The sequence below is a fragment of the Ciconia boyciana genome, chromosome 6 (genome assembly GCF_034638445.1).
Source record: "Ciconia boyciana chromosome 6, ASM3463844v1, whole genome shotgun sequence".
Lineage (NCBI taxonomy): Eukaryota > Metazoa > Chordata > Aves > Ciconiiformes > Ciconiidae > Ciconia > Ciconia boyciana.
Genome location: NC_132939.1, coordinates 65926264 through 65953701, shown reverse-complemented (window position 1 = coordinate 65953701; position 27438 = coordinate 65926264). Strand labels below are relative to the sequence as shown.

General features: G+C 55.1%; 5 pseudogenes; all 5 read right to left on the bottom strand.

Moving 5' to 3' along the window:
- Nucleotides 1-4615: 4615 nt before the first annotated feature.
- Nucleotides 4616-7183, bottom strand: LOC140653429 (inositol 1,4,5-trisphosphate receptor-interacting protein-like 1; annotated as a pseudogene).
- Nucleotides 7184-9518: 2335 nt separating this feature from the next.
- Nucleotides 9519-12086, bottom strand: LOC140653428 (inositol 1,4,5-trisphosphate receptor-interacting protein-like 1; annotated as a pseudogene).
- A 2330-nt stretch (nucleotides 12087-14416) lies between these two features.
- LOC140653427 (inositol 1,4,5-trisphosphate receptor-interacting protein-like 1) lies at nucleotides 14417-16984 on the bottom strand (annotated as a pseudogene).
- Nucleotides 16985-19313: 2329 nt separating this feature from the next.
- On the bottom strand, nucleotides 19314-21880 carry LOC140653426 (inositol 1,4,5-trisphosphate receptor-interacting protein-like 1; annotated as a pseudogene).
- Nucleotides 21881-24212: 2332 nt separating this feature from the next.
- Nucleotides 24213-26779, bottom strand: LOC140653425 (inositol 1,4,5-trisphosphate receptor-interacting protein-like 1; annotated as a pseudogene).
- Nucleotides 26780-27438: the final 659 nt, after the last annotated feature.

Genomic DNA, 27438 nt, shown 5'->3' with positions numbered 1-27438 from the left:
GCAGGGCTGTGGGGACAGGGCCAGGCTGAGGATAGGCTGGGATGTTGGCCCACTGGTGGTCCTGGCTCCTCAGGGCCCATGGCCAGGTCGGGCAAGGCTGAGGGAAGCTGGAAACCGACAACCTTCAGTGTTGCTGGGACAGGGACTGACAGCCCTGGTTTGGGCTGGAGGGGGATCCTGGGCCGTGGACAGGGTGGAGGGAAGCCCTGGGGGGCCGATCAGGGCCCTGGAAATCATGGAGGCAGCGTGTCTGCTAAGGCAGTTAATTAATACTTTTTGTTCCTAAGCTAGGAGAGGCCCACAATGCAGTTATGGGCCCAGGGAAAGAGAAGCGATGCAGACTTCTCGCACCTGCATTACTTACCCAGTCCATTGCAAGGAAACCCATGTAGTGAGATCCGGTGGTAATGGAGGACAGGGAGCATTTCCTGCCCATGACATGATGTGCTGGGACAGGGTTTTCTTATGCCAAGCCCTGCTCTTCCCACTCCCGTCATACCCATGGTTCAGCCATTTCCTTTTTCTGCATATGGTGTTAGCTATCTTGCTGCATTCTTATGCATTCTGTATCCTTGGCCAGATTATAGCCTGAAATTAATTCCAGCTTAATGGAAAATGTTACCAGTTGCCATGGAAATGCCTTACCATGTGATTGTGGTTGTACTTCCTGTTGTGCTTAGGGATAAAACCATTAGATGACCCTCATTTTTACACTTTCTTACAGTTCTCCTATAAATATCTGTTACTCATAACTGTGGTCAGAACATTCAGTCTTCTAATATGGGTCATTTTGGTTTTATTCTGTGATCTTATGCCAGGCTATTAAACACGCTAAAGTTTTCTGCAACAGATATCCTCAGACTTCCTGGTTTGTTATTTAAGATCTGCAAAGCCAAATTCCTGCAGATAAGTATCAGCTGTCAAGGAAATGGGCTGATTTCCATGAGTGAAGAAAATGCTGAAGCTGGTCACTTGCCTTTGCTAACTGGGTGATACTGGGAGGGAAGCTCTAGTATGCAGGAGGTAAGGGCTGCTGTGCCAGGCAAACCAGCATGGAAAACTCCAAGTGCTGGGTGACTCCTCGCCACAGTGTTGGCAATGGTAAACAGCACCTCCTTTTGCTCAGCGCTGTAACTACCATCACTAACAGCTCATCTGGGGATCTGTGCTGGCTCTTTCTTTGTTCATCGTATACATTAGGGATTCAAGTAACGCAGTTTGGTAGAAGCTCATCTATGCTGTTGTCATCATCAAAGAAAAGATTCCCCCCACCATCAGCAGTGTCCCCTCCAACAATCTTTGGACAATGCTTTCGTTACTGGTAGCCCCACCTGAAGGCCTCCAGAGCAATGGAAACACCTGCACTATAAGGTCTTTCACCCACACAACAAGCTCACCAAGGCCATTTGATTCTCACTGTCACAATCAGAGTAACACAGAGAATTTGGATTGGAAGAGACCTCTGGAGGTCTTTAGTCTAGGCCCCTACTCAAAGCAGGGCTAACACCAAAGTTAGGACATGTCGCTCAGGGTCTTGCCCAGCTGAACTTTTAATGTTGCCAAAGAAGGAGATTCCCCACGCTCTCTGACTACCTCTTCCAGGGCTTATCTGCTCTCCTGGCATACTTCCCTTGGTGCAAGGTGTGACCATTGCCTTACATTCTTTCATTGTGTACCTCTGAGAAAAGACAGGCTCTGGGTAGTGGAACACAGCAATTACATCTCCCTCAGCCTTCCTTCTTGGAGAGATGTGGTGCTGGACAGCTGTGGTGTGGTGCAGTTTATGGGTGTCATCCTGCTACCTGTCGAGAGAGCTGCAGCATCAGCCTGTCGCCAAACTAGGGCACCCACCTCTTGAAACCAACTGCCCCCAGAGCAGCTCCTGCACACAGACAGGGACAGTATAACCTATGGGATCCTCTCTAGACATCGTGCTGTCCTTAACCACCCCTGCACCTAGGCAGACCTCTTGTCATGCTTACTCAGGGCCACTGGCACGGCCTGCAGGCTCACATGCAACTGCAGCCTGGTTATTATTCAGTGAATAGTGCCAGGCATGGATGAATCTATGTACTGTCTGAAGCACGTCTTTCATTACGAGCTTTTCTTACAATTGTAAGCTTGCAACATGAGCATCCCTTGTGCCTACAGACTCTTGGCATTTAAAGGTCCTCACAGTTGCACAGAAAACCAGACAACTTTCCTTCTTATGCAGCCTGGTCCTGACAGCCCTCCTTCCTTGGCATCTTGGGACTCCCAGGAACTAGCCCCAGACTGTACTAATTCCCTTCTTGAGAGGAATCATGTCTCTGTAGCATGACAGCCAAGGGACTCAGGGAAAGGTGACAAGTGGCAGCAAGCTGCCAGTGCTTCCAGGCAGGTCCTGCAGCATGCTCTCGGGCAAGAGACAGCTGCTGGCTGGGGCACTGCTGGGACCCAGGGGCTGCAGAGTGGGTGATTAGTTGTGCCTGAACACAGCTGGGACAGACATCCTGCAGCATCTGGCTATCTGTGCCAGTTATCCTCAGACTGATCAATAAAAGTTTTTAATAATGCAGCTGTGACCAGAGTTGTCAGTGGCTCAGGGTTTTTACAGAATACAAAAAAGAAAATGCATCCAGGGTACCCCCCTCTGAGAAGAGACTGCAGAACGGTAAGCAACTCTGAGGAAGTGACAGGAAATTGCCAAAGAGCCTGGAAAACCTGGAGCCTCTGGGAATAGGAACCCGTCCCTCTTGGAATAGGAACCTGTTAATGTGATGAAAGTGCTTTGGCCTGGGCCACTGGCAAGCCTGACTTTGTGGTAACAACCTGTTGGGATGCAGAGGCCTAAGCAGATTGCATTGTCTTCATGGTCTCAATCAGTGCTTGCCATTCTTCATTGTCCCACAGATTCTCAGCCTTGTCCTTGATCAAAAGCACTTGGTGAGATGAACCTGCTAGGTAAGCATTTTCATTGGTTCAAAAGCTCAGAGGTACACAAGAGGGAAACAAAGACCCAAGAAACAAGCAACAGGTTCAAGAGGAGAGATCAGCACTGTCATTAATTGTAGCTCAGAGCTCACTCTTTGAAGCTGGAGGGGTGCAAAGCACTAAACAAGAATATCATGGATGTATTCAAATGAAAAAGTTCACATGGGAGATCTTAATCAAATAACATGCTTCCCTTCTTGCCTTCATATACCAAAACCGTAATGTGCTTTACCTCTTTGAACCAGCAAAGATGCATGGCAAATGCAAGTGTTATTATGGCCATTTTGCAGCAAAACAAACTTTTCTGGGGGAAAGGTCGGGCCACAGAGTGAAAACCACTGGTGTGAAAGATGCAGAGATAGCATCTCATCTCAGTTTTAACTTAATTTTCCAAAGATTCGTCATTAGGCGAGGAAGGTTCTGGTAGCTTTATGCATCATGGAAGAACTGGCCATGTTCTGCACCATTTAACTGACAAAGGGGAGAAGCCTGGGCTTCTCTAGAACTCGGTCATAGACAGTTCTTTTGAGTGAAAATTATAGAAGATCTTGTAAATCTTCACTCATATACCGTCATTGGATTTCCACTGGAGGTGTCCCAAATACGGGTATGAGTGCACCTCTTCTGCCACACAGCTGCTGTCAGGCCACTGCGTGTCTCATAAATGTGGCATGGACTGTACAAGTGCATGCTTTGAACTGGAGACATGGCAAAAGCTTTCTTTAACCTTGCTGCATGTGTTAAGTCTCTGTTATTAAGGCAGTGGGAACCTGAGCTTGCAGGTCATGAGAGGGTATGGTGAATGAGTCTCGTGCTTGTACAGGAGCCAGAGCAGCCAGAGCCTGTCCTGCAGTTGTGGCACTTGTCCCCTGTGCAAAGGAGTCCCCACTCAGACACTGTGATACCCACCTCACTGGGGGGTGGGCTCCCAGAGTTTGGTGGGTATCCAATGCTGACGGGTGGGTATCCAATGCTGACGGGCTCCCAGGGTTTGGTTTAAGTGTGGCTGCCAAGGAAGCCACTTAAGGCTCTATACAGCAAACAGGGAATGTGCACAGCTGTATAGGGTGAAAGATTATTCTGATTACCCCAGCAAAGGAGCATGGACAGGTGGAGGAGCTTTACTTACAGTACAAGGGAAAGAAGAGACAACTGCAACGGATCTTCCACAAAATGCTCCCTGACTCTGTGGCAGCGGAGCTGTCAGCACCCTGTGCCCGCGTTCCCCGACAAAGTGAGGCACAGGCGCTCACGGACGCAGCGTTTGTGTGTTAAACAAGTGATTTATTGACATCTTTGCACACGGTAAAGCTCCCAGAGGGAATGGACTGTCCCGAAGAGGGAGGGCGGTCGCTGTCCAGGTGGTAGCGGCAGTCTCTGGTGCGAGGCTCCTTGCAATGGCCCCTCCCTTCAGCTGCATCGGGTCCCACTCCCCAGAGTGGGCTTTTGCTGTGGAGGAGAGGTGCGGCAGCACTGCCCACTGCCGACTGAGCAGCGTGCTCTCCATGTCCAGTGTGCGCGGTTCTGCAGCAGCAGCTCCCCGGGAAACGTCTTCAGGCCTGGCCCTGTGCCTGAAGAGCTGCACCTCTGCCGTAGCACAGCTCTCTGACCACGTCCTGCTGCTGGTAACGCTGGCCTCTGCCTACTTGATGTTCAGGAAGACGTTCGAGTCATCTTGCTCCACCCCAAAGATGATCTCCATCAGGAGGGTACTATGGGAAGCATTCGTCAGCCGGAGCTTGCAGGAGTGCCTGGAGGGCAGCACTGTTAGACGGCAGTGTCTCGACCAAGGCAAATATACCCAGGCTGATTTTACCAATATCTGGAACCAGCGGGTGGTTTTCTCCATGTTGAGGTAGGGGCCAGTGCAGAGGGTGCCTAGGAGGCTGGGACCCTGATTTTTCCCCAGCTCCTCCTCGGAGTGGTGGAGGAAGCACAGCATGTCCCCCACCAGCTGCTCCCTCAGGCAGGTGCACTCCAGCTACACGCGGAGGCTGCAGTTCCTTGCCGCCATCACCTCCGCGGTGCCCAGCTCCAGGTGGAAGACGTGCCCACGGGGGGGCTGCAGGGGCACGAGCAGGTGGTAGACAGCATCACCCGCATGGGGACTCCAACCTTTGAAAATGCCGCCCGCCCCAATGGCTGGCCTCCATGGCGGCATGAAAGTATTCCTGGAAAGTTCCTGGCAGATACGGCGACCTTCATTCACCACCTCCTCCACCATCAGGAATGATTCTGGCCCGTCCATGAGGTGCTTAGCCGAAATGCTGCTCGTATCCAGTGCAACACTAGGTTTTTCTTCTTGCTCCTCCTTATCCGCCTCGTTGCTGGAACTGCCCTCATCGCTGCAGCTGTCTGGCTCACAGCTCCTTTTCCTAAGCCACCACCAGAACCCGAAGAGCAGGACCAGGACTCCAGCAACGACCCAGAACGGCCACTGCTGCAAGGCAGTGACGATCAGGGCTCCCCAGTCCATGCCACTCTGCTCCTGGCTCTTTGGCTCCAACTCCTGCAGCAGCCGAGTCATTGCCTGCCTCAGGTACTCCGCACGCTGCTCCATGCGCTCATGCGTGGCCCCATCCAGCTCATCACCGACCATCTGTGGGTACTGGATGATGCTTAGCACAGCCCGGATGATGAATTCTGCGGCAGCCATGGCCTGCAGGAGGAGGGAGAGAAGGGGTTCAGTAGGGCTGGGAGGGAGGGAGCTGGCAGTGGGGGGGAACGGGGATGGGAGCCGCAGGCAGCTGGGGCGGGTAGGAGAGGGGGTGAGGCAGCTGGGAGGCAGCAAGGCTGCGCTCAGCCCCGGCGGCTGTGGCACCGTGCCCTGCCCGAGGCGCTCCCACGAGCGGCTGGGCCTCGATGCAGGGTGAGAACCCACCCTGCCGGGGGCCCGCGTTTCTGCCCCGGCCCTCGTCCGGCCCAGCCTCCCCACGCGTGCGCACTCACCGCTGGCCCAGGCCGTACTGGGGCAGCGCTGCCTGCTGGCGCCCTGATCACCGCCCCGTTGTGACTCGTCCCTTGTGCTGTCACAGGCGCCAGAGCGCATCACAGGCACGCCCGCCAGCCAGCCCCGGCCTTCGGCCCCACCCCGGCTCAGCGACTCGCAGCTGCCCTGGTGTACTGGTTAAGGCTGGGCTCGAGTTCACTTTCTTCACAGCAGCTTGTGTGGTGCTTTATTTTGAGTTTCTTATCATCTGCCTGCCCATGCCAATCTGACAATCACAGAATATTCTGAGTTGGAACGGACCCAGGAGGATCGTTGAGTCCAACCCCTGAGTCCAGACCGGGCAACCTTAAAGATAAATCATAGAATCACAGAATCATTCCGGTTGGAAAAGACCCTTAAGATCATCGAGTCCAACCGCGAACCTAACACTGCCAACTCCACCACTAAACCACGTCCCTAAGCACCACATCTACGCATCTTTTAAAGACCTCCAGCCATGGTGCCGCAACCGCTTCCCTGGGCAGCCTGTTCCAATGCTTGATAAGCCTTTCAGTGAAGAAAGTTTTCCTAATATGCAATCTAAACCTCCCCTGGCGCAACTTGAGGCCATTTCCTCTTGTCCCATCACTTGTTCCCTGGCAAAAGAGACCGACCCCCACCTCGCTACAACCTCCTTTCAGGTAGTTGTAGAGAGCGATAAGGTCTGCCCTCAGCCTCCTTTTCTCCAGACTAAACAACCCCAGCTCCCTCAGCTGCTCCTCGTAAGACTTGTGCTCCAGACCCTTTGCCAGCTTCACTGCTCTTATTTGGATGTGCTCCAGCACCTCAATGTCTTTCTTGTAGTGAGGGGCCCAAAAGTGAAGACACTATCCGAGGTGTGGGCTCATCAGTGCCGAGTACAGGGGGACAATCACTTCCCTAGTCCTGCTGGCCACACTATTTCTGATAAGAGCCAGGATGCTATTGGCCGCCTTAGCCACCTGAGCACACTGCCGGCCGTCGACCAACACCCCCAGGTCCCTTTTGGCCAGGCAGCGTTCCAGCCACTCTTCCCCAAGCCTTTGACGTTACATGGGGTTGTTGTGACACAAGTGCGGGACCCGGCACTTAGGTCACACTTGGGTTGAATCTCACACGCTTGGCCTCAGCCCATCAACCCAGCCTGTCCAGATCCCTCCGTAGAGCCCTCCTACCCTCCAGCAGATCAACACTCATTCCCAACGTCGTGTCGTCCGCAAACTTACTGAGGGTGCACTCCATCCCCTCGTCCAGATCATTGATAAAGCTATTAAACAGAACTGCCCAATACTGAGCCCTGGGGAGCACCGCTTGTGACCGGCCACCAACTGGATTTAACTCCATTCACCGCAACTCTATCTTATTCCTCTAAAAGCATTGTCCAATTGCTTCTCGAATACCAACAGGCGTGGGGCCATGACCGTTTCCTGGGGGGAGCTTGTTCCACTGCTTCACCAGCCTCTCACTGAAGAGCTTTTTCCTAATATCCAATCTGAACTTCGCTTGACGCAGCTTTAAGACATTCCTTCACGTCCTATCACTGCACCCCAGAAAGAAGAGACCAGCACCTCCCTCTCTGCTCCCCATCCTGAGGAAGTTGTAGACAGCAATGAGGTCACCCCTCAGTCTCCTCTCCTCTAAGCTGAACAAACCCAGTGTCCTCAGCCGCGCCTCACAAGGACATGCCCGCTAGTCCTTTCACCATCTTTCTTGCCCTCCTTTGGACACATTCTAATATTGTTGTATCCTTCCTACATTGTGGAGCCCAAAACTGCACACGGTACTCGAGTACCAGTGTACCGCACCAGTTCTGAGTGTAGTGGGTCAATGCCTTCTTTCGACCGGCTAGCTATACTGTGCCTAACGCACCCCAGGAGATGGCTGGCCCTTTTGGCCGCCAGGGCACGTTGTTGACGCCTCTTGAGCTTCCCATCAACCAAAACCCCCCGATCCCTTTGCAAAGCCCATACACTTCCGTTTGCTGCCTAAGTTCCCAAAGGAGATTCCTGCTCAGCCAAGCCAGCCTTCTGCCCCTCTTGCTTGACTTGCGACACATTGGTATTGTCTGCTCCTGTGCTCTTAAGAAATGGCTCTTAAAAAGCGACCGACATTTATGGGCACCAATACCCTCGAAATCAGATTCCCAGGGGACTTTACTAACTAGTTCCTTGAGCAGCCTCAGGTCTGCTCTCCCAGAATCCACGGTGCTAGCGCTGCGGACAGTTTTTCCCATATCACCAAGGACTTTAAACTCAACCATTTCTTGATCACTATGGCCACGACTGCCACCAATCATCACTGCACCCATGAGACCATCTCTATGTACAAACAAGAGGTCTCGGAGGGCACCTTTCCTACTCGGCTCCCTTAGTACCCATATCAAAAAGTTATCTTCTAGGGGGGCTTCAGGAATTTCCTGGGCCTGTTCACGTCTGCTCTTTGATAGTCCCAGTTAGCAGCTGGGAAGTTCAAGTCGCCTGTAAGGATGGCATAGGGCGACCGCTGTAGAGATTTCCCTTGATTCCGTACAGAATCATGCATCAGTGTCATCATCCTGGCTGGGTGATCCATAGCAGACTCCTGCAAGAACATCCGCTTTCTTAGCTTTTCCCCTAATCTTTAAGCAGAGGCTCTCAACCATGTTGTCCTCAGCAGCAAGCGCTGTACAGTCCAAGCCCTCCTTTACACGCAGCACTACCCCACAGCGTCGCCTGCCCCGCCTCTCTCTCCTGGAGAGCCTAGCACCGTCCATCACAGCACTCCACTCACAGGGCTTTTCCCAACAGGTCTCACTTCTGCCAACGATGTCGTAGCTCTGGGACTGAGCCAAGGCCTCTAGTTCCTCCTGTCTGTTCCTCACACTGTCTACGTTGGTGTACAAACATTTCAAATGTGCTCCAGTGTACTCAGTACATCGTGGAGCAGAGTGAAAGCTGTCCCTAGCACACCGTTCCTCAAACACTGTCATGCCGTCCCATAGCTTATCACTAGTAAGCCTGGTTTTATCTCTTCCCCCGTTCAGAGCAGGTTTAAAGCTCTTTCAGTCAGCCCCGCTAATTTGTGAGCAAAAATACTTTTCCCCCGTTGCCCCACCAGCTCTTCTGCAAAATGCTCCCTGACTCTGTGGCAGCGGAGCTGTCAGCACCCTGTGCCCGCGTTCCCCGACAAAGTGAGGCACAGGCGCTCACGGACGCAGCGTTTGTGTGTTAAACAAGTGATTTATTGACATCTTTGCACACGGTAAAGCTCCCAGAGGGAATGGACTGTCCCGAAGAGGGAGGGCGGTCGCTGTCCAGGTGGTAGCGGCAGTCTCTGGTGCGAGGCTCCTTGCAATGGCCCCTCCCTTCAGCTGCATCGGGTCCCACTCCCCAGAGTGGGCTTTTGCTGTGGAGGAGAGGTGCGGCAGCACTGCCCACTGCCGACTGAGCAGCGTGCTCTCCATGTCCAGTGTGTGCGGTTCTGCAGCAGCAGCTCCCCGGGAAACGTCTTCAGGCCTGGCCCTGTGCCTGAAGAGCTGCACCTCTGCCGTAGCACAGCTCTCTGACCACGTCCTGCTGCTGGTAAGGCTGGCCTCTGCCTACTCGATGTTCAGGAAGACGTTCGAGTCATCTTGCTCCACCCCAAAGATGATCTCCATCAGGAGGGTACTATGGGAAGCATTCGTCAGCCGGAGCTTGCAGGAGTGCCTGGAGGGCAGCACTGTTAGACGGCAGTGTCTCGACCAAGGCAAATATACCCAGGCTGATTTTACCAATATCTGGAACCAGCGGGTGGTTTTCTCCATGTTGAGGTAGGGGCCAGTGCAGAGGGTGCCTAGGAGGCTGGGACCCTGATTTTTCCCCAGCTCCTCCTCGGAGTGGTGGAGGAAGCACAGCATGTCCCCCACCAGCTGCTCCCTCAGGCAGGTGCACTCCAGCTACACGCGGAGGCTGCAGTTCCTTGCCGCCATCACCTCCGCGGTGCCCAGCTCCAGGTGGAAGACGTGCCCACGGGGGGGCTGCAGGGGCACGAGCAGGTGGTAGACAGCATCACCCGCATGGGGACTCCAACCTTTGAAAATGCCGCCCGCCCCAATGGCTGGCCTCCATGGCGGCATGAAAGTATTCCTGGAAAGTTCCTGGCAGATACGGCGACCTTCATTCACCACCTCCTCCACCATCAGGAATGATTCTGGCCCGTCCATGAGGTGCTTAGCCGAAATGCTGCTCGTATCCAGTGCAACACTAGGTTTTTCTTCTTGCTCCTCCTTATCCGCCTCGTTGCTGGAACTGCCCTCATCGCTGCAGCTGTCTGGCTCACAGCTCCTTTTCCTAAGCCACCACCAGAACCCGAAGAGCAGGACCAGGACTCCAGCAACGACCCAGAACGGCCACTGCTGCAAGGCAGTGACGATCAGGGCTCCCCAGTCCATGCCACTCTGCTCCTGGCTCTTTGGCTCCAACTCCTGCAGCAGCCGAGTCATTGCCTGCCTCAGGTACTCCGCACGCTGCTCCATGCGCTCATGCGTGGCCCCATCCAGCTCATCACCGACCATCTGTGGGTACTGGATGATGCTTAGCACAGCCCGGATGATGAATTCTGCGGCAGCCATGGCCTGCAGGAGGAGGGAGAGAAGGGGTTCAGTAGGGCTGGGAGGGAGGGAGCTGGCAGTGGGGGGGAACGGGGATGGGAGCCGCAGGCAGCTGGGGGCGGGTAGGAGAGGGGTGAGGCAGCTGGGAGGCAGCAAGGCTGCGCTCAGCCCCGGCGGCTGTGGCACCGTGCCCTGCCCGAGGCGCTCCCACGAGCGGCTGGGCCTCGATGCAGGGTGAGAACCCACCCTGCCGGGGGCCCGCGTTTCTGCCCCGGCCCTCGTCCGGCCCAGCCTCCCCACGCGTGCGCACTCACCGCTGGCCCAGGCCGTACTGGGGCAGCGCTGCCTGCTGGCGCCCCTGATCACCGCCCCCGTTGTGACTCGTCCCTTGTGCTGTCACAGGCGCCAGAGCGCATCACAGGCACGCCCGCCAGCCAGCCCCGGCCTTCGGCCCCACCCCGGCTCAGCGACTCGCAGCTGCCCTGGTGTACTGGTTAAGGCTGGGCTCGAGTTCACTTTCTTCACAGCAGCTTGTGTGGTGCTTTATTTTGAGTTTCTTATCATCTGCCTGCCCATGCCAATCTGACAATCACAGAATATTCTGAGTTGGAACGGACCCAGGAGGATCGTTGAGTCCAACCCCTGAGTCCAGACCGGGCAACCTTAAAGATAAATCATAGAATCACAGAATCATTCCGGTTGGAAAAGACCCTTAAGATCATCGAGTCCAACCGCGAACCTAACACTGCCAACTCCACCACTAAACCACGTCCCTAAGCACCACATCTACGCATCTTTTAAAGACCTCCAGCCATGGTGCCGCAACCGCTTCCCTGGGCAGCCTGTTCCAATGCTTGATAAGCCTTTCAGTGAAGAAAGTTTTCCTAATATGCAATCTAAACCTCCTGGCGCAACTTGAGGCCATTTCCTCTTGTCCCATCACTTGTTCCCTGGCAAAAGAGACCGACACCCACCTCGCTACAACCTCCTTTCAGGTAGTTGTAGAGAGCGATAAGGTCTGCCCTCAGCCTCCTTTTCTCCAGACTAAACAACCCCAGCTCCCTCAGCTGCTCCTCGTAAGACTTGTGCTCCAGACCCTTTGCCAGCTTCACTGCTCTTATTTGGATGTGCTCCAGCACCTCAATGTCTTTCTTGTAGTGAGGGGCCCAAAAGTGAAGACACTATCCGAGGTGTGGGCTCATCAGTGCCGAGTACAGGGGGACAATCACTTCCCTAGTCCTGCTGGCCACACTATTTCTGATAAGAGCCAGGATGCTATTGGCCGCCTTAGCCACCTGAGCACACTGCCGGCCGTCGACCAACACCCCCAGGTCCCTTTTGGCCAGGCAGCGTTCCAGCCACTCTTCCCCAAGCCTTTGACGTTACATGGGGTTGTTGTGACACAAGTGCGGGACCCGGCACTTAGGTCACACTTGGGTTGAATCTCACACGCTTGGCCTCAGCCCATCAACCCAGCCTGTCCAGATCCCTCCGTAGAGCCCTCCTACCCTCCAGCAGATCAACACTCATTCCCAACGTCGTGTCGTCCGCAAACTTACTGAGGGTGCACTCCATCCCCTCGTCCAGATCATTGATAAAGCTATTAAACAGAACTGCCCAATACTGAGCCCTGGGGAGCACCGCTTGTGACCGGCCACCAACTGGATTTAACTCCATTCACCGCAACTCTATCTTATTCCTCTAAAAGCATTGTCCAATTGCTTCTCGAATACCAACAGGCGTGGGGCCATGACCGTTTCCTGGGGGGAGCTTGTTCCACTGCTTCACCAGCCTCTCACTGAAGAGCTTTTTCCTAATATCCAATCTGAACTTCGCTTGACGCAGCTTTAAGACATTCCTTCACGTCCTATCACTGCACCCCAGAAAGAAGAGACCAGCACCTCCCTCTCTGCTCCCCATCCTGAGGAAGTTGTAGACAGCAATGAGGTCACCCCTCAGTCTCCTCTCCTCTAAGCTGAACAAACCCAGTGTCCTCAGCCGCGCCTCACAAGGACATGCCCGCTAGTCCTTTCACCATCTTTCTTGCCCTCCTTTGGACACATTCTAATATTGTTGTATCCTTCCTACATTGTGGAGCCCAAAACTGCACACGGTACTCGAGGCGAGGCCGCACCAGTTCTGAGTGTAGTGGGTCAATGCCTTCTTTCGACCGGCTAGCTATACTGTGCCTAACGCACCCCAGGAGATGGCTGGCCCTTTTGGCCGCCAGGGCACGTTGTTGACGCCTCTTGAGCTTCCCATCAACCAAAACCCCCCGATCCCTTTGCAAAGCCCATACACTTCCGTTTGCTGCCTAAGTTCCCAAAGGAGATTCCTGCTCAGCCAAGCCAGCCTTCTGCCCCTCTTGCTTGACTTGCGACACATTGGTATTGTCTGCTCCTGTGCTCTTAAGAAATGGCTCTTAAAAAGCGACCAACATTTATGGGCACCAATACCCTCGAAATCAGATTCCCAGGGGACTTTACTAACTAGTTCCTTGAGCAGCCTCAGGTCTGCTCTCCCAGAATCCACGGTGCTAGCGCTGCGGACAGTTTTTCCCATATCACCAAGGACTTTAAACTCAACCATTTCTTGATCACTATGGCCACGACTGCCACCAATCATCACTGCACCCATGAGACCATCTCTATGTACAAACAAGAGGTCTCGGAGGGCACCTTTCCTACTCGGCTCCCTTAGTACCCATATCAAAAAGTTATCTTCTAGGGGGGCTTCAGGAATTTCCTGGGCCTGTTCACGTCTGCTCTTTGATAGTCCCAGTTAGCAGCTGGGAAGTTCAAGTCGCCTGTAAGGATGGCATAGGGCGACCGCTGTAGAGATTTCCCTTGATTCCGTACAGAATCATGCATCAGTGTCATCATCCTGGCTGGGTGATCCATAGCAGACTCCTGCAAGAACATCCGCTTTCTTAGCTTTTCCCCTAATCTTTAAGCAGAGGCTCTCAACCATGTTGTCCTCAGCAGCAAGCGCTGTACAGTCCAAGCCCTCCTTTACACGCAGCACTACCCCACAGCGTCGCCTGCCCCGCCTCTCTCTCCTGGAGAGCCTAGCACCGTCCATCACAGCACTCCACTCACAGGGCTTTTCCCAACAGGTCTCACTTCTGCCAACGATGTCGTAGCTCTGGGACTGAGCCAAGGCCTCTAGTTCCTCCTGTCTGTTCCTCACACTGTCTACGTTGGTGTACAAACATTTCAAATGTGCTCCAGTGTACTCAGTACATCGTGGAGCAGAGTGAAAGCTGTCCCTAGCACACCGTTCCTCAAACACTGTCATGCCGTCCCATAGCTTATCACTAGTAAGCCTGGTTTTATCTCTTCCCCCGTTCAGAGCAGGTTTAAAGCTCTTTCAGTCAGCCCCGCTAATTTGTGAGCAAAAATACTTTTCCCCCGTTGCCCCACCAGCTCTTCTGCAAAATGCTCCCTGACTCTGTGGCAGCGGAGCTGTCAGCACCCTGTGCCCGCGTTCCCCGACAAAGTGAGGCACAGGCGCTCACGGACGCAGCGTTTGTGTGTTAAACAAGTGATTTATTGACATCTTTGCACACGGTAAAGCTCCCAGAGGGAATGGACTGTCCCGAAGAGGGAGGGCGGTCGCTGTCCAGGTGGTAGCGGCAGTCTCTGGTGCGAGGCTCCTTGCAATGGCCCCTCCCTTCAGCTGCATCGGGTCCCACTCCCCAGAGTGGGCTTTTGCTGTGGAGGAGAGGTGCGGCAGCACTGCCCACTGCCGACTGAGCAGCGTGCTCTCCATGTCCAGTGTGTGCGGTTCTGCAGCAGCAGCTCCCGGGAAACGTCTTCAGGCCTGGCCCTGTGCCTGAAGAGCTGCACCTCTGCCGTAGCACAGCTCTCTGACCACGTCCTGCTGCTGGTAAGGCTGGCCTCTGCCTACTCGATGTTCAGGAAGACGTTCGAGTCATCTTGCTCCACCCCAAAGATGATCTCCATCAGGAGGGTACTATGGGAAGCATTCGTCAGCCGGAGCTTGCAGGAGTGCCTGGAGGGCAGCACTGTTAGACGGCAGTGTCTCGACCAAGGCAAATATACCCAGGCTGATTTTACCAATATCTGGAACCAGCGGGTGGTTTTCTCCATGTTGAGGTAGGGGCCAGTGCAGAGGGTGCCTAGGAGGCTGGGACCCTGATTTTTCCCCAGCTCCTCCTCGGAGTGGTGGAGGAAGCACAGCATGTCCCCCACCAGCTGCTCCCTCAGGCAGGTGCACTCCAGCTACACGCGGAGGCTGCAGTTCCTTGCCGCCATCACCTCCGCGGTGCCCAGCTCCAGGTGGAAGACGTGCCCACGGGGGGGCTGCAGGGGCACGAGCAGGTGGTAGACAGCATCACCCGCATGGGGACTCCAACCTTTGAAAATGCCGCCCGCCCCAATGGCTGGCCTCCATGGCGGCATGAAAGTATTCCTGGAAAGTTCCTGGCAGATACGGCGACCTTCATTCACCACCTCCTCCACCATCAGGAATGATTCTGGCCCGTCCATGAGGTGCTTAGCCGAAATGCTGCTCGTATCCAGTGCAACACTAGGTTTTTCTTCTTGCTCCTCCTTATCCGCCTCGTTGCTGGAACTGCCCTCATCGCTGCAGCTGTCTGGCTCACAGCTCCTTTTCCTAAGCCACCACCAGAACCCGAAGAGCAGGACCAGGACTCCAGCAACGACCCAGAACGGCCACTGCTGCAAGGCAGTGACGATCAGGGCTCCCCAGTCCATGCCACTCTGCTCCTGGCTCTTTGGCTCCAACTCCTGCAGCAGCCGAGTCATTGCCTGCCTCAGGTACTCCGCACGCTGCTCCATGCGCTCATGCGTGGCCCCATCCAGCTCATCACCGACCATCTGTGGGTACTGGATGATGCTTAGCACAGCCCGGATGATGAATTCTGCGGCAGCCATGGCCTGCAGGAGGAGGGAGAGAAGGGGTTCAGTAGGGCTGGGAGGGAGGGAGCTGGCAGTGGGGGAACGGGGATGGGAGCCGCAGGCAGCTGGGGGCGGGTAGGAGAGGGGGTGAGGCAGCTGGGAGGCAGCAAGGCTGCGCTCAGCCCCGGCGGCTGTGGCACCGTGCCCTGCCCGAGGCGCTCCCACGAGCGGCTGGGCCTCGATGCAGGGTGAGAACCCACCCTGCCGGGGGCCCGCGTTTCTGCCCCGGCCCTCGTCCGGCCCAGCCTCCCCACGCGTGCGCACTCACCGCTGGCCCAGGCCGTACTGGGGCAGCGCTGCCTGCTGGCGCCCCTGATCACCGCCCCCGTTGTGACTCGTCCCTTGTGCTGTCACAGGCGCCAGAGCGCATCACAGGCACGCCCGCCAGCCAGCCCCGGCCTTCGGCCCCACCCCGGCTCAGCGACTCGCAGCTGCCCTGGTGTACTGGTTAAGGCTGGGCTCGAGTTCACTTTCTTCACAGCAGCTTGTGTGGTGCTTTATTTTGAGTTTCTTATCATCTGCCTGCCCATGCCAATCTGACAATCACAGAATATTCTGAGTTGGAACGGACCCAGGAGGATCGTTGAGTCCAACCCCTGAGTCCAGACCGGGCAACCTTAAAGATAAATCATAGAATCACAGAATCATTCCGGTTGGAAAAGACCCTTAAGATCATCGAGTCCAACCGCGAACCTAACACTGCCAACTCCACCACTAAACCACGTCCCTAAGCACCACATCTACGCATCTTTTAAAGACCTCCAGCCATGGTGCCGCAACCGCTTCCCTGGGCAGCCTGTTCCAATGCTTGATAAGCCTTTCAGTGAAGAAAGTTTTCCTAATATGCAATCTAAACCTCCCCTGGTGCAACTTGAGGCCATTTCCTCTTGTCCCATCACTTGTTCCCTGGCAAAAGAGACCGACCCCCACCTCGCTACAACCTCCTTTCAGGTAGTTGTAGAGAGCGATAAGGTCTGCCCTCAGCCTCCTTTTCTCCAGACTAAACAACCCCAGCTCCCTCAGCTGCTCCTCGTAAGACTTGTGCTCCAGACCCTTTGCCAGCTTCACTGCTCTTATTTGGATGTGCTCCAGCACCTCAATGTCTTTCTTGTAGTGAGGGGCCCAAAAGTGAAGACACTATCCGAGGTGTGGGCTCATCAGTGCCGAGTACAGGGGGACAATCACTTCCCTAGTCCTGCTGGCCACACTATTTCTGATAAGAGCCAGGATGCTATTGGCCGCCTTAGCCACCTGAGCACACTGCCGGCCGTCGACCAACACCCCAGGTCCCTTTTGGCCAGGCAGCGTTCCAGCCACTCTTCCCCAAGCCTTTGACGTTACATGGGGTTGTTGTGACACAAGTGCGGGACCCGGCACTTAGGTCACACTTGGGTTGAATCTCACACGCTTGGCCTCAGCCCATCAACCCAGCCTGTCCAGATCCCTCCGTAGAGCCCTCCTACCCTCCAGCAGATCAACACTCATTCCCAACGTCGTGTCGTCCGCAAACTTACTGAGGGTGCACTCCATCCCCTCGTCCAGATCATTGATAAAGCTATTAAACAGAACTGCCCAATACTGAGCCCTGGGGAGCACCGCTTGTGACCGGCCACCAACTGGATTTAACTCCATTCACCGCAACTCTATCTTATTCCTCTAAAAGCATTGTCCAATTGCTTCTCGAATACCAACAGGCGTGGGGCCATGACCGTTTCCTGGGGGGAGCTTGTTCCACTGCTTCACCAGCCTCTCACTGAAGAGCTTTTTCCTAATATCCAATCTGAACTTCGCTTGACGCAGCTTTAAGACATTCCTTCACGTCCTATCACTGCACCCCAGAAAGAAGAGACCAGCACCTCCCTCTCTGCTCCCCATCCTGAGGAAGTTGTAGACAGCAATGAGGTCACCCCTCAGTCTCCTCTCCTCTAAGCTGAACAAACCCAGTGTCCTCAGCCGCGCCTCACAAGGACATGCCCGCTAGTCCTTTCACCATCTTTCTTGCCCTCCTTTGGACACATTCTAATATTGTTGTATCCTTCCTACATTGTGGAGCCCAAAACTGCACACGGTACTCGAGGCGAGGCCGCACCAGTTCTGAGTGTAGTGGGTCAATGCCTTCTTTCGACCGGCGAGCTATACTGTGCCTAATGCACCCCAGGAGATGGCTGGCCCTTTTGGCCGCCAGGGCACGTTGTTGACGCCTCTTGAGCTTCCCATCAACCAAAACCCCCCGATCCCTTTGCAAAGCCCATACACTTCCGTTTGCTGCCTAAGTTCCCAAAGGAGATTCCTGCTCAGCCAAGCCAGCCTTCTGCCCCTCTTGCTTGACTTGCGACACATTGGTATTGTCTGCTCCTGTGCTCTTAAGAAATGGCTCTTAAAAAGCGACCGACATTTATGGGCACCAATACCCTCGAAATCAGATTCCCAGGGGACTTTACTAACTAGTTCCTTGAGCAGCCTCAGGTCTGCTCTCCCAGAATCCACGGTGCTAGCGCTGCGGACAGTTTTTCCCATATCACCAAGGACTTTAAACTCAACCATTTCTTGATCACTATGGCCACGACTGCCACCAATCATCACTGCACCCATGAGACCATCTCTATGTACAAACAAGAGGTCTCGGAGGGCACCTTTCCTACTCGGCTCCCTTAGTACCCATATCAAAAGTTATCTTCTAGGGGGGCTTCAGGAATTTCCTGGGCCTGTTCACGTCTGCTCTTTGATAGTCCCAGTTAGCAGCTGGGAAGTTCAAGTCGCCTGTAAGGATGGCATAGGGCGACCGCTGTAGAGATTTCCCTTGATTCCGTACAGAATCATGCATCAGTGTCATCATCCTGGCTGGGTGATCCATAGCAGACTCCTGCAAGAACATCCGCTTTCTTAGCTTTTCCCCTAATCTTTAAGCAGAGGCTCTCAACCATGTTGTCCTCAGCAGCAAGCGCTGTACAGTCCAAGCCCTCCTTTACACGCAGCACTACCCCACAGCGTCGCCTGCCCCGCCTCTCTCTCCTGGAGAGCCTAGCACCGTCCATCACAGCACTCCACTCACAGGGCTTTTCCCAACAGGTCTCACTTCTGCCAACGATGTCGTAGCTCTGGGACTGAGCCAAGGCCTCTAGTTCCTCCTGTCTGTTCCTCACACTGTCTACGTTGGTGTACAAACATTTCAAATGTGCTCCAGTGTACTCAGTACATCGTGGAGCAGAGTGAAAGCTGTCCCTAGCACACCGTTCCTCAAACACTGTCATGCCGTCCCATAGCTTATCACTAGTAAGCCTGGTTTTATCTCTTCCCCCGTTCAGAGCAGGTTTAAAGCTCTTTCAGTCAGCCCCGCTAATTTGTGAGCAAAAATACTTTTCCCCCGTTGCCCCACCAGCTCTTCTGCAAAATGCTCCCTGACTCTGTGGCAGCGGAGCTGTCAGCACCCTGTGCCCGCGTTCCCCGACAAAGTGAGGCACAGGCGCTCACGGACGCAGCGTTTGTGTGTTAAACAAGTGATTTATTGACATCTTTGCACACGGTAAAGCTCCCAGAGGGAATGGACTGTCCCGAAGAGGGAGGGCGGTCGCTGTCCAGGTGGTAGCGGCAGTCTCTGGTGCGAGGCTCCTTGCAATGGCCCCTCCCTTCAGCTGCATCGGGTCCCACTCCCCAGAGTGGGCTTTTGCTGTGGAGGAGAGGTGCGGCAGCACTGCCCACTGCCGACTGAGCAGCGTGCTCTCCATGTCCAGTGTGTGCGGTTCTGCAGCAGCAGCTCCCGGGAAACGTCTTCAGGCCTGGCCCTGTGCCTGAAGAGCTGCACCTCTGCCGTAGCACAGCTCTCTGACCACGTCCTGCTGCTGGTAACGCTGGCCTCTGCCTACTCGATGTTCAGGAAGACGTTCGAGTCATCTTGCTCCACCCCAAAGATGATCTCCATCAGGAGGGTACTATGGGAAGCATTCGTCAGCCGGAGCTTGCAGGAGTGCCTGGAGGGCAGCACTGTTAGATGGCAGTGTCTGGAGCAAGGCAAATATACCCAGGCTGATTTTACCAATATCTGGAACCAGCGGGTGGTTTTCTCCATGTTGAGGTAGGGGCCAGTGCAGAGGGTGCCTAGGAGGCTGGGACCCTGATTTTTCCCCAGCTCCTCCTCGGAGTGGTGGAGGAAGCACAGCATGTCCCCCACCAGCTGCTCCCTCAGGCAGGTGCACTCCAGCTCGACACGGAGGCTGCAGTTCCTTGCCGACATCACCTCTGCGGTGCCCAGCTCCAGGTGGAAGATGTGCCCACGGGGGGCTGCAGGGGCACGAGCAGGCAGTTGACAGCATCATCCTCACGGGGACTCCAACTTTCAATGGTGCTGCCCAGCCCAATAGCTGGCCTCCATGGCGGCATGAAAGTATTCCTGGAAAGTTCCTGGCAGATACGGCGAAGTTCATCCACCACCTCCTCCACCATTGGGAATGATTCTGGCCCGTCCATGAGGTGCTTGGCTGAAATGCTGCCCACATCCAGTGCAACACTGGGTTTTTCTTCTTGCTCCTCCTTATCCGCCTTGTTTCTGAAACTGCCCTCATCGCTGCTGCTGGCTGGCTCACAGCTCCTTTTCCTGAACCACCACCAGAGCCCAAAGAGCAGGACCAGGGCTCCAGCAACGGCCCAGAACTGCCACTGCTGCAAGGCAGCGAAGATCAGGGCTCCCCAGTCCATGCCACTCTGCTCCTGGCTCTTTGGCTCCAACTCCTGCAGCAGCCGAGTCATTGCCTGCCTCAGGTACTCCGCACGCTGCTCCATGCGCTCATGCGTGGCCCCATCCAGCTCATCACCGACCATCTGTGGGTACTGGATGATGCTTAGCACAGCCCAGATGATGAATTCTGCGGCAGCCATGGCCTGCAGGAGGAGGGAGAGAAGGGGTTCAGTAGGGCTGGGAGGGAGGTAGCTGGCAGTGGGGGGGAACGGGGATGGGAGCTGCAGGGAGCTGGGGGCAGGTAGGAGAGGGGGTGAGGCAGCTGGGAGGCAGCAAGGCTGCGCTCAGCCCCGGCGGCTGTGGCACCGTGCCCTGCCCGAGGCGCTCCCACGAGCGGCTGGGCCTCGATGCAGGGTGAGAACCCACCCTGCCGGGGGCCCGCGTTTCTGCCCCGGCCCTCGTCCGGCCCAGCCTCCCCACGCGTGCGCACTCACCGCTGGCCCAGGCCGTACTGGGGCAGCGCTGCCTGCTGGCGCCCCTGATCACCGCCCCCGTTGTGACTCGTCCCTTGTGCTGTCACAGGCGCCAGAGCGCATCACAGGCACGCCCGCCAGCCAGCCCCGGCCTTCGGCCCCACCCCGGCTCAGCGACTCGCAGCTGCCCTGGTGTACTGGTTAAGGCTGGGCTCGAGTTCACTTTCTTCACAGCAGCTTGTGTGGTGCTTTATTTTGAGTTTCTTATCATCTGCCTGCCCATGCCAATCTGACAATCACAGAATATTCTGAGTTGGAACGGACCCAGGAGGATCGTTGAGTCCAACCCCTGAGTCCAGACCGGGCAACCTTAAAGATAAATCATAGAATCACAGAATCATTCCGGTTGGAAAAGACCCTTAAGATCATCGAGTCCAACCGCGAACCTAACACTGCCAACTCCACCACTAAACCACGTCCCTAAGCACCACATCTACGCATCTTTTAAAGACCTCCAGCCATGGTGCCGCAACCGCTTCCCTGGGCAGCCTGTTCCAATGCTTGATAAGCCTTTCAGTGAAGAAAGTTTTCCTAATATGCAATCTAAACCTCCTGGCGCAACTTGAGGCCATTTCCTCTTGTCCCATCACTTGTTCCCTGGCAAAAGAGACCGACCCCACCTCGCTACAACCTCCTTTCAGGTAGTTGTAGAGAGCGATAAGGTCTGCCCTCAGCCTCCTTTTCTCCAGACTAAACAACCCCAGCTCCCTCAGCTGCTCCTCGTAAGACTTGTGCTCCAGACCCTTTGCCAGCTTCACTGCTCTTATTTGGATGTGCTCCAGCACCTCAATGTCTTTCTTGTAGTGAGGGGCCCAAAAGTGAAGACACTATCCGAGGTGTGGGCTCATCAGTGCCGAGTACAGGGGGACAATCACTTCCCTAGTCCTGCTGGCCACACTATTTCTGATAAGAGCCAGGATGCTATTGGCCGCCTTAGCCACCTGAGCACACTGCCGGCCGTCGACCAACACCCCCAGGTCCCTTTTGGCCAGGCAGCGTTCCAGCCACTCTTCCCCAAGCCTTTGACGTTACATGGGGTTGTTGTGACACAAGTGCGGGACCCGGCACTTAGGTCACACTTGGGTTGAATCTCACACGCTTGGCCTCAGCCCATCAACCCAGCCTGTCCAGATCCCTCCGTAGAGCCCTCCTACCCTCCAGCAGATCAACACTCATTCCCAACGTCGTGTCGTCCGCAAACTTACTGAGGGTGCACTCCATCCCCTCGTCCAGATCATTGATAAAGCTATTAAACAGAACTGCCCAATACTGAGCCCTGGGGAGCACCGCTTGTGACCGGCCACCAACTGGATTTAACTCCATTCACCGCAACTCTATCTTATTCCTCTAAAAGCATTGTCCAATTGCTTCTCGAATACCAACAGGCGTGGGGCCATGACCGTTTCCTGGGGGGAGCTTGTTCCACTGCTTCACCAGCCTCTCACTGAAGAGCTTTTTCCTAATATCCAATCTGAACTTCGCTTGACGCAGCTTTAAGACATTCCTTCACGTCCTATCACTGCACCCCAGAAAGAAGAGACCAGCACCTCCCTCTCTGCTCCCCATCCTGAGGAAGTTGTAGACAGCAATGAGGTCACCCCTCAGTCTCCTCTCCTCTAAGCTGAACAAACCCAGTGTCCTCAGCCGCGCCTCACAAGGACATGCCCGCTAGTCCTTTCACCATCTTTCTTGCCCTCCTTTGGACACATTCTAATATTGTTGTATCCTTCCTACATTGTGGAGCCCAAAACTGCACACGGTACTCGAGTACCAGGTACCGCACCAGTTCTGAGTGTAGTGGGTCAATGCCTTCTTTCGACCGGCGAGCTATACTGTGCCTAATGCACCCCAGGAGATGGCTGGCCCTTTTGGCCGCCAGGGCACGTTGTTGACGCCTCTTGAGCTTCCCATCAACCAAAACCCCCCGATCCCTTTGCAAAGCCCATACACTTCCGTTTGCTGCCTAAGTTCCCAAAGGAGATTCCTGCTCAGCCAAGCCAGCCTTCTGCCCCTCTTGCTTGACTTGCGACACATTGGTATTGTCTGCTCCTGTGCTCTTAAGAAATGGCTCTTAAAAAGCGACCAACATTTATGGGCACCAATACCCTCGAAATCAGATTCCCAGGGGACTTTACTAACTAGTTCCTTGAGCAGCCTCAGGTCTGCTCTCCCAGAATCCACGGTGCTAGCGCTGCGGACAGTTTTTCCCATATCACCAAGGACTTTAAACTCAACCATTTCTTGATCACTATGGCCACGACTGCCACCAATCATCACTGCACCCATGAGACCATCTCTATGTACAAACAAGAGGTCTCGGAGGGCACCTTTCCTACTCGGCTCCCTTAGTACCCATATCAAAAAGTTATCTTCTAGGGGGGCTTCAGGAATTTCCTGGGCCTGTTCACGTCTGCTCTTTGATAGTCCCAGTTAGCAGCTGGGAAGTTCAAGTCGCCTGTAAGGATGGCATAGGGCGACCGCTGTAGAGATTTCCCTTGATTCCGTACAGAATCATGCATCAGTGTCATCATCCTGGCTGGGTGATCCATAGCAGACTCCTGCAAGAACATCCGCTTTCTTAGCTTTTCCCTAATCTTTAAGCAGAGGCTCTCAACCATGTTGTCCTCAGCAGCAAGCGCTGTACAGTCCAAGCCCTCCTTTACACGCAGCACTACCCCACAGCGTCGCCTGCCCCGCCTCTCTCTCCTGGAGAGCCTAGCACCGTCCATCACAGCACTCCACTCACAGGGCTTTTCCCAACAGGTCTCACTTCTGCCAACGATGTCGTAGCTCTGGGACTGAGCCAAGGCCTCTAGTTCCTCCTGTCTGTTCCTCACACTGTCTACGTTGGTGTACAAACATTTCAAATGTGCTCCAGTGTACTCAGTACATCGTGGAGCAGAGTGAAAGCTGTCCCTAGCACACCGTTCCTCAAACACTGTCATGCCGTCCCATAGCTTATCACTAGTAAGCCTGGTTTTATCTCTTCCCCGTTCAGAGCAGGTTTAAAGCTCTTTCAGTCAGCCCCGCTAATTTGTGAGCAAAAATACTTTTCCCCCGTTGCCCCACCAGCTCTTCTGCAAAATGCTCCCTGACTCTGTGGCAGCGGAGCTGTCAGCACCCTGTGCCCGCGTTCCCCGACAAAGTGAGGCACAGGCGCTCACGGACGCAGCGTTTGTGTGTTAAACAAGTGATTTATTGACATCTTTGCACACGGTAAAGCTCCCAGAGGGAATGGACTGTCCCGAAGAGGGAGGGCGGTCGCTGTCCAGGTGGTAGCGGCAGTCTCTGGTGCGAGGCTCCTTGCAATGGCCCCTCCCTTCAGCTGCATCGGGTCCCACTCCCCAGAGTGGGCTTTTGCTGTGGAGGAGAGGTGCGGCAGCACTGCCCACTGCCGACTGAGCAGCGTGCTCTCCATGTCCAGTGTGTGCGGTTCTGCAGCAGCAGCTCCCCGGGAAACGTCTTCAGGCCTGGCCCTGTGCCTGAAGAGCTGCACCTCTGCCGTAGCACAGCTCTCTGACCACGTCCTGCTGCTGGTAACGCTGGCCTCTGCCTACTCGATGTTCAGGAAGACGTTCGAGTCATCTTGCTCCACCCCAAAGATGATCTCCATCAGGAGGGTACTATGGGAAGCATTCGTCAGCCGGAGCTTGCAGGAGTGCCTGGAGGGCAGCACTGTTAGATGGCAGTGTCTGGAGCAAGGCAAATATACCCAGGCTGTTTTTACCAATATCTGGAACCAGCGGGTGGTTTTCTCCATGTCGAGGTAGGGGCCGGTGCAGAGGGTGCCTAGGAGGCTGGCACCCTGATTTTTCCTCAGCTCCTCCTCGGAGTGGTGGAGGAAGCACAGCATGTCCCCCACCAGCCGCTCCCTCAGGCAGGTGCACTCCAGCTCGACACGGAGGCTGCAGTTCCTTGCCGACATCTCCTCTGCGGTGCCCAGCTCCAGGTGGAAGATGTGCCCACGGGGGGGCTGCAGGGGCACGAGCAGGCAGTTGACAGCATCATCCTCACGGGGACTCCAACTTTCAATGGTGCTGCCCAGCCCAATAGCTGGCTTCAGTCGCGGCATGAAACTATTCCTGGAAAGACTTCGGCAGATATAGAGAAGTTCATCCACCAGCTCCTCCACCATTGGGAATAATTCTGGCCCGTCCATGAGGTGCTTGGCTGAAATTCTGCCCACATCCAGTGCAACACTGGGTTTTTCTTCTTGCTCCTCCTTATCCGCCTTGTTTCTGAAACTGCCCTCCTTGCTGCTGCTGGCTGGCTCACAGCTCCTTTTCATGAGCCACCACCAGAGCCTGAAGAGCAGGACCAGGGCTCCAGCAACGGCCCAGAACTGCCACTGCTGCAAGGTAGCGAAGATCAGGGCTCCCCAGTCCATGCCACTCTGCTCCTGGCTCTTTGGCTCCAACTCCTGCAGCAGCCGAGTCATTGCCTGCCTCAGGTACTCCGCACGCTGCTCCATGCGCTCATGCGTGGCCCCATCCAGCTCATCACCGACCATCTGTGGGTACTGGATGATGCTTAGCACAGCCCAGATGATGAATTCTGCGGCAGCCATGGCCTGCAGGAGGAGGGAGAGAAGGGGTTCAGTAGGGCTGGGAGGGAGGGAGCTGGCAGTGGGGGAACGGGGATGGGAGCCGCAGGCAGCTGGGGGCGGGTAGGAGAGGGGGTGAGGCAGCTGGGAGGCAGCAAGGCTGCGCTCAGCCCCGGCGGCTGTGGCACCGTGCCCTGCCCGAGGCGCTCCCACGAGCGGCTGGGCCTCGATGCAGGGTGAGAACCCACCCTGCCGGGGGCCCGCGTTTCTGCCCCGGCCCTCGTCCGGCCCAGCCTCCCCACGCGTGCGCACTCACCGCTGGCCCAGGCCGTACTGGGGCAGCGCTGCCTGGTGGCGCCCTGATCACCGCCCCGTTGTGACTCGTCCCTTGTGCTGTCACAGGCGCCAGAGCGCATCACAGGCACGCCCGCCAGCCAGCCCCGGCCTTCGGCCCCACCCCGGCTCAGCGACTCACAGCTGCCCTGGTGTACTGGTTAAGGCTGGGCTAGAGTTCACTTTCTTCACAGCAGCTTGCGTGGTGCCTTATTTTGAGTTTCTTATCATCTGCCTGCCCATGCCAATCTGACAATCACAGAATATTCTGAGTTGGAACGGACCCAGGAGGATCGTTGAGTCCAACCCCTGAGTCCAGACCGGGCAACCTTAAAGATAAATCATAGAATCACAGAATCATTCCGGTTGGAAAAGACCCTTAAGATCATCGAGTCCAACCGCGAACCTAACACTGCCAACTCCACCACTAAACCACGTCCCTAAGCACCACATCTACGCATCTTTTAAAGACCTCCAGCCATGGTGCCGCAACCGCTTCCCTGGGCAGCCTGTTCCAATGCTTGATAAGCCTTTCAGTGAAGAAAGTTTTCCTAATATGCAATCTAAACCTCCCCTGGCGCAACTTGAGGCCATTTCCTCTTGTCCCATCACTTGTTCCCTGGCAAAAGAGACCGACCCCCACCTCGCTACAACCTCCTTTCAGGTAGTTGTAGAGAGCGATAAGGTCTGCCCTCAGCCTCCTTTTCTCCAGACTAAACAACCCCAGCTCCCTCAGCTGCTCCTCGTAAGACTTGTGCTCCAGACCCTTTGCCAGCTTCACTGCTCTTATTTGGATGTGCTCCAGCACCTCAATGTCTTTCTTGTAGTGAGGGGCCCAAAAGTGAAGACACTATCCGAGGTGTGGGCTCATCAGTGCCGAGTACAGGGGGACAATCACTTCCCTAGTCCTGCTGGCCACACTATTTCTGATAAGAGCCAGGATGCTATTGGCCGCCTTAGCCACCTGAGCACACTGCCAGCCGTCGACCAACACCCCCAGGTCCCTTTTGGCCAGGCAGCGTTCCAGCCACTCTTCCCCAAGCCTTTGACGTTACATGGGGTTGTTGTGACACAAGTGCGGGACCCGGCACTTAGGTCACACTTGGGTTGAATCTCACACGCTTGGCCTCAGCCCATCAACCCAGCCTGTCCAGATCCCTCCGTAGAGCCCTCCTACCCTCCAGCAGATCAACACTCATTCCCAACGTCGTGTCGTCCGCAAACTTACTGAGGGTGCACTCCATCCCCTCGTCCAGATCATTGATAAAGCTATTAAACAGAACTGCCCAATACTGAGCCCTGGGGAGCACCGCTTGTGACCGGCCACCAACTGGATTTAACTCCATTCACCGCAACTCTATCTTATTCCTCTAAAAGCATTGTCCAATTGCTTCTCGAATACCAACAGGCGTGGGGCCATGACCGTTTCCTGGGGGGAGCTTGTTCCACTGCTTCACCAGCCTCTCACTGAAGAGCTTTTTCCTAATATCCAATCTGAACTTCGCTTGACGCAGCTTTAAGACATTCCTTCACGTCCTATCACTGCACCCCAGAAAGAAGAGACCAGCACCTCCCTCTCTGCTCCCCATCCTGAGGAAGTTGTAGACAGCAATGAGGTCACCCCTCAGTCTCCTCTCCTCTAAGCTGAACAAACCCAGTGTCCTCAGCCGCGCCTCACAAGGACATGCCCGCTAGTCCTTTCACCATCTTTCTTGCCCTCCTTTGGACACATTCTAATATTGTTGTATCCTTCCTACATTGTGGAGCCCAAAACTGCACACGGTACTCGAGTACCAGTGTACCGCACCAGTTCTGAGTGTAGTGGGTCAATGCCTTCTTTCGACCGGCTAGCTATACTGTGCCTAACGCACCCCAGGAGATGGCTGGCCCTTTTGGCCGCCAG